Source organism: Narcine bancroftii, chromosome 8, assembly GCF_036971445.1.
Source record: "Narcine bancroftii isolate sNarBan1 chromosome 8, sNarBan1.hap1, whole genome shotgun sequence".
Classification (NCBI taxonomy): Eukaryota; Metazoa; Chordata; class Chondrichthyes; order Torpediniformes; family Narcinidae; genus Narcine; species Narcine bancroftii.
Genome location: NC_091476.1, coordinates 48,046,802 through 48,057,757, shown reverse-complemented (window position 1 = coordinate 48,057,757; position 10,956 = coordinate 48,046,802). Strand labels below are relative to the sequence as shown.

The 10,956-nt window shown below is 43.0% G+C and overlaps 1 non-coding gene across 1 annotated transcript; it reads left to right on the top strand.

Moving 5' to 3' along the window:
• The first annotated feature begins 7,945 nt into the window (after positions 1-7,945).
• LOC138742161 (U6 spliceosomal RNA) lies at positions 7,946-8,052 on the top strand. The gene has a single exon (XR_011343954.1). It is a non-coding gene; the product is annotated as a U6 spliceosomal RNA (small nuclear RNA).
• The last annotated feature ends 2,904 nt before the right edge of the window (positions 8,053-10,956 follow it).

Genomic DNA, 10,956 nt, shown 5'->3' with positions numbered 1-10,956 from the left:
CTGCACCCCCCTCCGCAAGTGCATCCTTGACTTTCTCAATGGAAGACCACAGTCAGTAAGAATCGCAAACAACGTCTCCTCCTCATTGACAATTAACACAGACGCACCTCAAGGATGCGTGTTTAGCCTACGACTCTACTCACCCAACACTGTGTGGCTAGGTACAATTCAAATGCCACCTATAAATTTGCCACTGACACCACAATGAACCACAGTTACCACCTCAATTTGTCTAATTTTTGCTCTTATTTTCAAATGTAATTTTATAGCAATATTTGCACTGTAATGCAGCTGCCACAAAATAAAGATGAGTTGTGTGACATGTTCATGTCAAGAAATTCTGATTCTGAAGAGGCTGTTCAGCCTCTCGACTATTTCCAGATGCAGAGTTACAGAGAGATACAGCACGGAAACCAGCTCCTCGCCCCTCTCTTCCCCAAGTCCGTGCTCACAACCACTCACTTACACTAATTATACTTTCACCCGATTTTCTTTGATTCTCCCCATGTTCTCATCAATTCACCACACATTTTGCTGCTCCCCAACACACCAGGGGCAATTAACAGTGACCAATTAATCCACCAACCCATATGGCTTTGAGATGTGGTGGGAATTTGGAGCCCCACGCAGTCACAGAGAGAAAATGTCGACTGGTGGCAACTGAGGTCAGGATTACATCCCAGAGGGAAGAAGGCACTCTGACCCCTTTACTTTCTGAATCAGAATCGAATTTATTGTCATGAACATGTCAATAAGTTAAATGCTTTGCGGTAGCACCACAGTGCAAATATTGCTCAAAATTACATTTCAAAACAAATAATGCAAAAAAAATAGGAGAAATTGAGGTCATGTCTGTGGCTCATTGTCCATTCAGAAATCTGATGGCAGCTGGGAAGAAGCTGCCCTTATGCCATTGGGTGCTCATCTTCAGGTTCCTGTACCTTTGAGATGTGGTGGGAATTTGGTAGCAGTGTGAAGAGGGCATGATTTTGGTGGTGAGGGTCCTTGAGGATGAAGGCTGCTTACTTTAGACACCGCCTCTTGTATATATCCTCGATGGAGTGAAGACTGATGGCTGTGATGTTGCTGACATCAACTCTCGAGAGGAATTTGACACTTCCATACCAGACAGTGATGCAACCAGTCAGAATGCTCTCCATGCTAGACCTGTAGAAATTTTTGAGAGTCTTTGGTGACAGACCAAATCTTCTCAAACTCCTCACAAAGTATAGCTGCTTTCCAAAGAGCTTGAAGAGGTTCACATGTCAAACTTTTAGAAGTGCATTGTGGGAAGTGTCCAGACTGGTTGCATCAGGCTTGGAAACACAAGTGCCCAGGAATGCAGAAGGTTAGAAAAAGTGGCTATCACTGCCATTTCCCTCGAGGAAGTAGCCATCACTTTGGTCACAATCTTGTCTCACTGCTCCTTTCAGGCAGAAGGTAAAGAACCCGAAAGTCCAGCACCTCTAGATTCAAGAAATGTTTCCCCCCCCCAAAGGCTCTCAGGTTCTTGAACCTCCCTGTATCAGCCAAACTATAACACTTCTACGAGACCACCAATGATCTGTCTGAACCACCGGCAGAGCACATTTTTTGCAGATACTTATTATTTCTTCCTTTTGTATTTATCTTTTTTCCCTGTGACATTTTAATTACACTCAATTTGTTCTTAGTGTGTTATATAACTGAGAAGCTTCAGCAAGTAAAGCTTTAGTTGTATCTGCATATCATGTGACAATAACTTCACATTCATTCATCGAGTTCTACAATACGGAAACAGGCTCTTCAGTCCAACCCGTCCAGACCAAGTTGCCTGCCTGAGCTTGTCCTATTGCACTCTGAACCTTTGCTACCTACGTATCCATCTAAATGTACCTGAGGGCCTGGTGGTGTAAGGCTAGTCTCTTTCCTCTTTTTCTCATATCCTTGAAATTGCTCTCCTCAAATTTATACTTGGTCACCTTTTTGAAAGTTAATCTATCGGAAAGCCTCCATTGGAGGGGATTCCTGGCTCAAAATAAATTGCTGTGTAAAAGCATTCACCCCACAATCCAAATCCTCCCCCATCCCACTTAGCAAAATAGCCTTCAATAAGACTGACTATTCTCTCCTGGCTGCACCTCACTTCTCATGCCAGAGTGCCTCTGAATGGGTGAAGAGTTTGAGACAAATGACCTGATGTGTGCTGAGATATTTTGAGAAATGATTGTCCAGTCATGAAATTACTTCCCATTCAGTCAGTTGCTGCAGTGATCCCTGGAGTGCATTGATATACAGTAAAGGCTTTAATCTCCTCCTTAACCTTTGAAGTATTGTTCCTCTCAGTGGTATTAACAGTGTAAAATACATACATTTAGTTGCATTGTTTGGCATTTAAAATGATCATCGCCAGTGCGACTGAGTAAGAAAACGATTCTCCCAAATGGGCAGGTGAAGGGCAAAGGTTACCCAGAGACCAGGAAAAATATAATCAAGGACATGATCGATGAATTGCAAAAGTGATATTACTCTTTCAGGATTAACTTTGGTCTTATTTATTTAAATATTTAATATGTATTGTTTTTGTTAATGAGGTTTCTTAAAGGACTCAGTGCTGAACACTAAAAGACACCAGTGGACTCTGGAAAATATTATCTGGGAAGATAACGGCAAATTGCTGGTTTCAAATAGCTCTGAAAATTGAGGGGAAGCTCTCTTAATACAGCAAAGATCACCATTAAACCAGAGAACATGACCCCACAGAAATAGACCCTTTGGCCCATCTAGTCTGTGCCGCACAATTATACTGCCAAGCCCTGTTGACCTGATCTCAGTGCATAGCCCTCCATACCCTTCCCATCCATATTCCTATCCAAATTTCTCTGAGATGTCAAAATCAAGCCCGCATTCACCACTTCAACTGGCAGCTTGTTCCACATTTTCACCACCCTCTGAGTGAAGAAGGCCACCTGAATTTTCACTTTAAGCAGTTTTTCCTTTCACCCTTAACCCACATCCTCTCGTTCTTGTCTTACTAAATTTCCGTGGAAAAAGTGTGCTTGCATTTACTCTGTCTACACCCTTCATGAATCTGCATATCTCCATCGAATCTCCTCTTATTCTCCGAGGTCCAGGGAAAAAGTCCAAACTTTTTTTTGACATACAGCACGGTAACAGGCCATTTCAGCCCACAAAATTTACACCCAATTTACACCCCTGGTACGTTTCAAATGTTGGGAGGAAACCGGAGCCCCCAATAAAATCCCACACAGACACGGGGTGGACGTACAAACTCCTTACAGACAGCGTGGGATTTGAACCCCTGTCCCGATTGCTGGCGCTGTAAAGGTGTTGCACTAACTGCTATGCCAACCGTGCTACCTATTTGAAACCTTTCCCCTTAACTCTTCTTCTCAAGTCCGGCATTATGTTTGTAAATTTTCTCACTACTCTTCCAATCTTATGGTTTATCAATTTTTTTTATAAAGTGCTAATTTGTTCTAATCTATGTGAAATTTTGGCTGCAAACCAATTACTCTAGTTTTGAAACTGCAACGAACTGGGGCATTCATTGGATCATCATGAACACAAAAGGCCTGTGTTAGGAGCAGGAGGACAGAGCCCCATAAATGATTCATCTCCTCCCTGCTTGCCCATTCTCTGGAGGAGCCTACATTTCCCTCATTGGCCTCATCAGCTATTTCACTAATCACAGAACTAGGTTGGAAGCATGTCCTTTGAGATCATGAAGGATTGCTTAAGTAGAAGGTAGGGCAGCTGGAGCAGAGCGGCACAAGGACAGCAGGTGCTGGAATGAATGAGCAAGCAATGAGACAGAATCCAGACAAAGGTGCTCGACCCAAAACATTGATTGAGCATGTCTCTCCATGGATGCCACCTGACTTGCTGAGTCTCTACAGCTTCTCATTGTTTGCTTGAGCGAAAGGGTGCTGACCACCATCTTCTCTGTACCCTGAAATTACTGCGGCTCAGAAACGAGCTGCTGGAAGAGGGAGAAGAGGCAGCACTTATGAAACATTTGGACAGATTCATGGATTGTGGACCAGGTGGGTTTAGTAGACATGGGCCAAATGCACGCAGGTGGGATACGTGTGGGAGGGACATTGTAGTCAGCGAGGGCAAGTTCAAGTTCATATTCAGGTTTATTAGTATCTGACTGCAGATATACAACATGATGAAACAGCGTTGCTCTGGACCACAGTGCACACACATGCACAAAATAATAACTTATATATAATTTTAAATATGTATGAATATTCTGAGCTAATTTAGTCAGTTACAGGATAAAGTTCACTAATCTCACAGTGGGAAAGAACTATTTCCCAGCTGGCAGTCCTGATTTTGATGCTCCTGTACCTCCTTCTTGAGAGTAGTGGGTCAAAGATCGTGTGTGCTGGATGAAAAGGGGTTCTGCAATTCTTTGAGCCATATTTAAGCAAGGCTCCCAGTAAATATCATAAATAGAGGAAAGGGAGATACCAGTGATCCTCTTGGCCGGAGACAGGTGCTTGTTTAAATTTCATCGGGAACTGCGAGAGTGCTCGATTCCAATGCTATCTGCAAATTTGCCAATGACCCCATGGTTGGTGGCAGAACCACAAATGGAAAAGGAACAAGCAGAATAAAGGAAGCAGCCGATAACAGTGCCGCAGCCTCTTTTCTGACAAGTGGAGTTACTGGTACTGGTGAGGGTAACTGCAAACTCTCAACAGTTTGACTCTGTACAAGTCAAAGCCAGGAAGGGAAATGCATCAGTGCTACCTGGGTCCATTTCCATTTCCTTCTTTATTTGGTGGACATGCAGCATTCTGGAATGCTTTAAACTGCATATATTGCAGGTGAGTTGCTTCTTGCAGTTTTTGCCAATGTGTCCTTTACACAGACAGTCAAAACATACTCTATTTTCTTTTAGGAAAACAATTTCTCCCTATGGGCCTTCTTTTCCAACTATGGACACATCTCCAAAGCATGTCCACCTCCACAGCTCTTCATAGCAGGCAAACTCTCCTTTTCTTTTGTTCCTTTATCATTTTCCTTATCTGCAACTGTCACAGTGGTGGCAAAGATGCTTCCATTTATTCTTGGAAGAGACTGTGGCTTGCACTCACTGTTGGAGTGTTTTTGATCTCTCCATATACTGGCCCTGTTGCAATCCTCACTCAAAGAAATTCACCATATCCTTAAAGGTAGCTCTTTGATTGTGTTTTTCCTGGAAATCCCAGCCCACAGTTCTTCATATATCCCTTAGGTGGTAGGGAAAGTTCCTTATGATGACTAGCATGTTAGCAGTCATGTCAATACTGTGCTTAAAGGATTTAATAAACGCTTGGTACTGAAGTGGGTCACCATCAAAAACTTGAACCTCCTCCTTGGGCATGGAGGAGACACTGTAGCTAGATTAATAATATAGTGATTTAATTTTCCCATTCCATGACTGAGAATACGTTGCTCTATTCACCGTTGCTTGTAGCAGGGAATGTAGCTGGAGATGTCACACGTGCATGTTCACCTGGATTTCTGATGCTTGATTGGAGTGTCAAAGGAGCTGTGGTGAAAGATTGGATATGAGCTACAGCTCTGTCTGCAGTGGTTATTATTGGTGTTGGTAACATTGTGTTTTGGGAGGATTTGCATGTCTTGTAACTGTGATACAAAAGGATTTGGCTTAACATTAAATGTATTCCTTTCCTGTTGTCCTTTCTCAAGATATGACTCCATACCATCATTCACTTCAGATAATTTACTTTGAACACTGGATCTCTTTGAAGCTCCTCTTACCCTCGCTTTGGCCATATTAGCAGCAACGTTTACATCCAGCTCTAACTGCTCCTTTTCACTCCTTCGCTGCTCCTCATCCCTCTTGTTTTTCTCAGGCATTTTTATCCTTGAGCAATTTTTGTTGTATAACAAAAGCAGCCACTTCAGCCTGATGTTGTATTAGAAATTCTGGGGCCTGATGCAGAAGAACATTGTTTGCTTCTCCTGCTTCCAACATTTGATGCACTGTCACCTGGTTGTTCTTCATTCTGCATGTCAGGTGTCGCCTTAACACTTGACTCTTTCTCCTGTCAGAATTACACATCCTTTGCATCTTCATCCTCTTCACCGCCATTTTGCGACACACCTTCAGCCATTTCCAAGTTGCTGACTTTAAATTCAGTCGATGCCTTCTGCGGTGGGTTTAATCGCACCTCAGCAGCGACGTCGGCAGTGACCATTTTATCTGTCTCCATCCAACTGCCCACCGAGCTCGAGCACCAAGCACGCAGAACACGAGCACAAAATCAACAATGGACAACATGAGTACACAGCCCAGTGGACAGCGACTGCACTTCCAAACTGTGTTCAAACTAAATAAATACACAGACAGAGTCCTACCGCTTCTTATGGCTGAAATGTGTTGCTTTCAACAACTGAGTATCCACTGCATCTGCAGTCAATAATATTGCTGCTTCTCAGGAAATGGCTCTATCAACGTGTCTATAGGACGTTCTACTCCAGGATTAGCAGCTTTGCACCGCTCTGTGGCCGATACTTGATCTGTCAGCAGCCTGCTCTCAGCATTTCCAACATGGCCACCATATTGTGTTCAGTATGCTCCAAACAAAAGACTTTGTTAGGACTGTTACCCCTCCAAATGTTCCAAATATAAATTTTCTGATGACTGAATGTAACTACTACTGTCCATAAAATAGCTGCTTGGAGACTAAGTGGGCTCTTTCCATTGATGCGTTTTAAAATGGTTTATTAATTAACACAAAAGGACTCATAACATTTGTGGTACTAACATTCTTAAACTTGGTAACAGTAACAGTAAATGTCTAACATCTAACGACCAGCCTCTTCGGTAATGCAACGTTTAATTCCTCGGTAACGGTTAACAGAAAATATCAGAGCCTCAATAACCCACTGTCTATGCCGCCATTACAGTCGATGCAGACTAACCGCTCTCCAATCGCATGTGCCAACCCAAGTCCATAGCACATGTGCATTGGAAGATACTGAATACTGCCGACACCTGTGATTACTACCTACAATGATAAGCAATGTGCCTTTGGCTCTTACAAAGCAGCCTCTATCCTCAACGACCCCTACCACACAGGCCATGCCCTCATTACTCTGCTACTATCAAGGTAAGGTACAGGGGACTGAAGATGGCACAAGGACAGCTTCTCACCTTTTGCCATCAGATTTCTGAATGAACCTCAGGCACTACCTTACTTTATCCTTTTCTTTTTTCTTGCACTATTTTATTTATTTTGAAATGTGGTTTTTGAAATAATTGCACTGTGATGCTGCCACAAAACAACATTTTTGTGACATGTTCAAGACAATAAATTCTGATTCTGATTGAGAGCGGGACTATGAGCAATGGGAGAGGTTGGTACACGTTTACGTTTCTTCATTGGCTAATTAGCTGTAGCCAATAAAAAAGGGAAGCTCAAGTGGAGTGGCGAGTGTGTGAATGGGCCAGTGTAGGAGTAGGGGATTCAGAGGAGTTAGCTCGAGAAGCTTTGGCGAGCAGAGGCTGTATAACAAGTACAGTCAGGTAAGAACTTGGCATAGTACCAAAGAGTAGGTACTGGAGATGGTAACTGGGGCAGTGGAATGCTCTGACTGCATTTGGATCATTCAGGAAGCAGAGGGGGTGACAGACAGAAGCTATAGGAAGACAGTCACAGCTAAAAGGCAAGAGCAGGTAACCGCGTGAATATTAGGTGAGGAAATGGAAATAGGCAGTCAGCACCAAGCACCCCTGTGGCGGTTCCCCTCAACAATAAGGATACCGTTTTGTATACTGTTGGGAGAATGATCTACCAGGACAACAGGACAAGTCGTAGTGGTCAGGTCTCTGGGACAGAGTCTGGTCTTTCAGTGAAGAAAGAGAGAAGAAGAGAGCTATCATGATTGAGGATTTGATAGATGAATAGATAGGAAGTTCTGTGTGCTCGCTTCGGCAGCACATATACTAAAATTGGAACGATACAGAGAAGATTAGCATGGTCCCTGCGCAAGGATGACACGCAAATTCATGAAGCATTCCATATTTTAAAATAAATAAATAATTTTAAAAAGATAGGAAGTTCTGTGAACAAGATCAAGACTTAGCGGGGGTCAGGGACATCTCCAATCGAGTTCACAGCATTCTCAAGCGGGAGGCTGAGCAGCCAGATGTCATGGTCCACGTTGATACCAATGACTTAGATAGGAGTAGGAATGAATTCCTGAAGAGGGAGTTAGGAAGGAAGCTGAAAAGCAGGTCCTCAAGGGTGTTAATCTCGGGATTGCTGCCTGTGCTACATGCCAGTGAAAATAGGAACAGGAAGTCGTGGCAGGTGAATGCAGGACTTGAAATGTTGCAGGGGACAGATTTGTAGATCATTGGGATCTCTTCTGCAGAAGGTATAACCTGTATGATAAGGATAGGCTGCACCTGAAGTGGAGAGGGACCAATATTTTGGCATGCAGGTTTGCTACAGAGTGGCTGGAGAGAGTTTAAATTAGTTTGGTAGGGTGATGGGAACCAGAATTGAGGCCAGAGAATAGAGCAGAAGGTGGAAAGATGATGTAGTGTGTTGTGGGTTAGTGAGGAAGGACAGGCAAGGGAGGAAGTTTAAGTGAACTTAGTTGGAGAGCTTGAAATGTGTCTAATTCAATGCAAGGAGTATTTGGAATAAAGGAGATGAACTTGGAGCATGGATCTACGTGGAATTACAATGTTGTGGCCTTTACATGGACTTGGCTGACTCAAAGAGTGGATTGGCTGATGCAGGTATCGGTGTTTAGTTGTTTTAAAAAGGATAGGATGGGAGGTAAAAGAGGTGGAAATGAAGCATTACAGGCCAGGATAATATCACAGTTGCAGAAAGGGAGGACACTGTAGAGGTAGTGTCCATTGAGTCGGTGTAGGTGAAAGTCAGAAATAGGAAGGGAGCAATCTCTGTTTTGGCAATAGTCTTTAGGCCCACAAATACCCCTAGGGACACTGAGGAACAGAAGTGTTGGCAGATTATGGAATAGTGTGGGAATAACAGAGTTGTTGTTATGGGAGACTTCAACTTCCCAAATATTGACATGCACCTCCTTTCTGCAATATGGGGCATAATTTATCAGGAGTGTTCAAGAAGGATTCCTAACACAGTAAAATGTGGACCAACCGACTAGAGGAAAGGTCAGATGGATGTAATACTGAGTAATGAACCTGGTCAGGTGACAGACCTCTTGGTGGGGCAGCATTTTGGTGGTAGTGACCACAACTCCCTCAGCTTTAGCATAACTATGGACAAGGATAAAAACAGACTGAATAGTAAACTGCCTAATTGGAGAAGGGTAATTATGATGGGGTGAGGCAGGAACTAGGGATGTTCACAGGACAAAGCACAGTAGTAATGTGGAGGATATTTAGGGACCACATGTGTGTGGTTCTGGACAAGTTTGTCCCTCTGAGACAGAGAAAATATGGTAAGAAAACAGAACCATGATTGACAAAATAGACGAGGCAGCTGGTTCAGAGGAATAAAGAAGCATACATTAGATTTGGGAAGCAAAACACAGGAAGGATGTATGAGAATTATATGATAGCCAGAAATGACTTAGGAAAGTTAGAAGGGGGCATGAAAAGGCATTAGCATGTAGGATTTACACACATTTAGAGAAGTATAGTCTTCTCAGGGATAGTCAGCATGGCTTTGTGAGGGGGTCATGGCATGTAGGTGTTCTATGTGAAGAACAAAAGGATGATGAGAGCGAAAGGAGAGCAACATGTGCCTGAAAGTGGAGGAGGTTAGTGATGAATAGTGTGCTTGACTATGCACCAGAGAAAATGGCCTTGAACAAGGTGAGGTCAGAATTAAACAACTTTATGCGCTGGACAATGTGGAGATTAGAAAAAAGGGGAAGTGCTGAATCTTCCTAAAAACATTAGGATTAATAAGTCCCAGGGACCAGACAAGAAATGTCTCAGGTTGCTCTGGGAAGGGAGGGAAGAGATTGCTGGGGCATTTGCAATGATCTTTACATCCTCTTTGGCCACAGGGAAGGTGCCGAAGGATTGGAATGTGCTCCCCCTTGTTTAAAAAAAAGGTAGTAGAGAGAATCATGGGAATGATGGACCAGTGAGTCCGAGTCTTAACTCATTGATGGACAAACATCTGGAGAGGATTCTTGAGGACAGGATTTACACACATTTAGAGAAGTATAGTCTTCTCAGGGATAGTCAGCATGGCTTGTCTGGGGAAGTTCATGGCTCATGAGCCTAACTTAATATTTTGAAGGAGGTTACAAAAAAAATTGATGAAGGTAGGGAAGATATGGTATATATGGATTTTAGCAAGGTATTTGACTAGGATCCCCATGGGAGATTTATTCATGAACTCAAGAGGTATGGAATCATGGAACCTTGGCTGTCTGGATTCAGAATTGGCTTGACTATAGAAAGCAGAGAGTAGTAATGGATGGAAATTATTCTGCCTGGAGGTTAGTAACTAGTGGAGTTCTGCAGGGATCTGTTCTGGGACTCTTGCCTTTGTGATTTTTATAATTGGATGAAAAGAAGAGGGATGGGTCTGTAAGTTTGTGGATGATACAAAGGCTGGAAGTGTTTTAGGTAGTGTTGAAGGTTGTCCTAAGTTACAACAGGATATAGAAAAGATGCAGAGTTGGGTGGAAAAGAGCCAGATGGAGTTCATTCCAGATAAGGGTGAGGTGATACTTTTTGGATGGTCAAACTTGAAGGCAGAGTACATGGTTAATGATTGGATATTAAACAGTATGGAAGAACAGAGGGGCCTTGGAGTCCAAATCCATAGATCTCTCAAGGTTGATAGGATATTTAAACAGGCCTATGATATGCTGGGCTTTATCAGTCATGGCATTGAGTTCAGGAGCTGTGAGGTAATGTTGCAAATCTTTAAATCTCAGTGAGACCACACTGTTACATTGCAGACCAGCAGCATT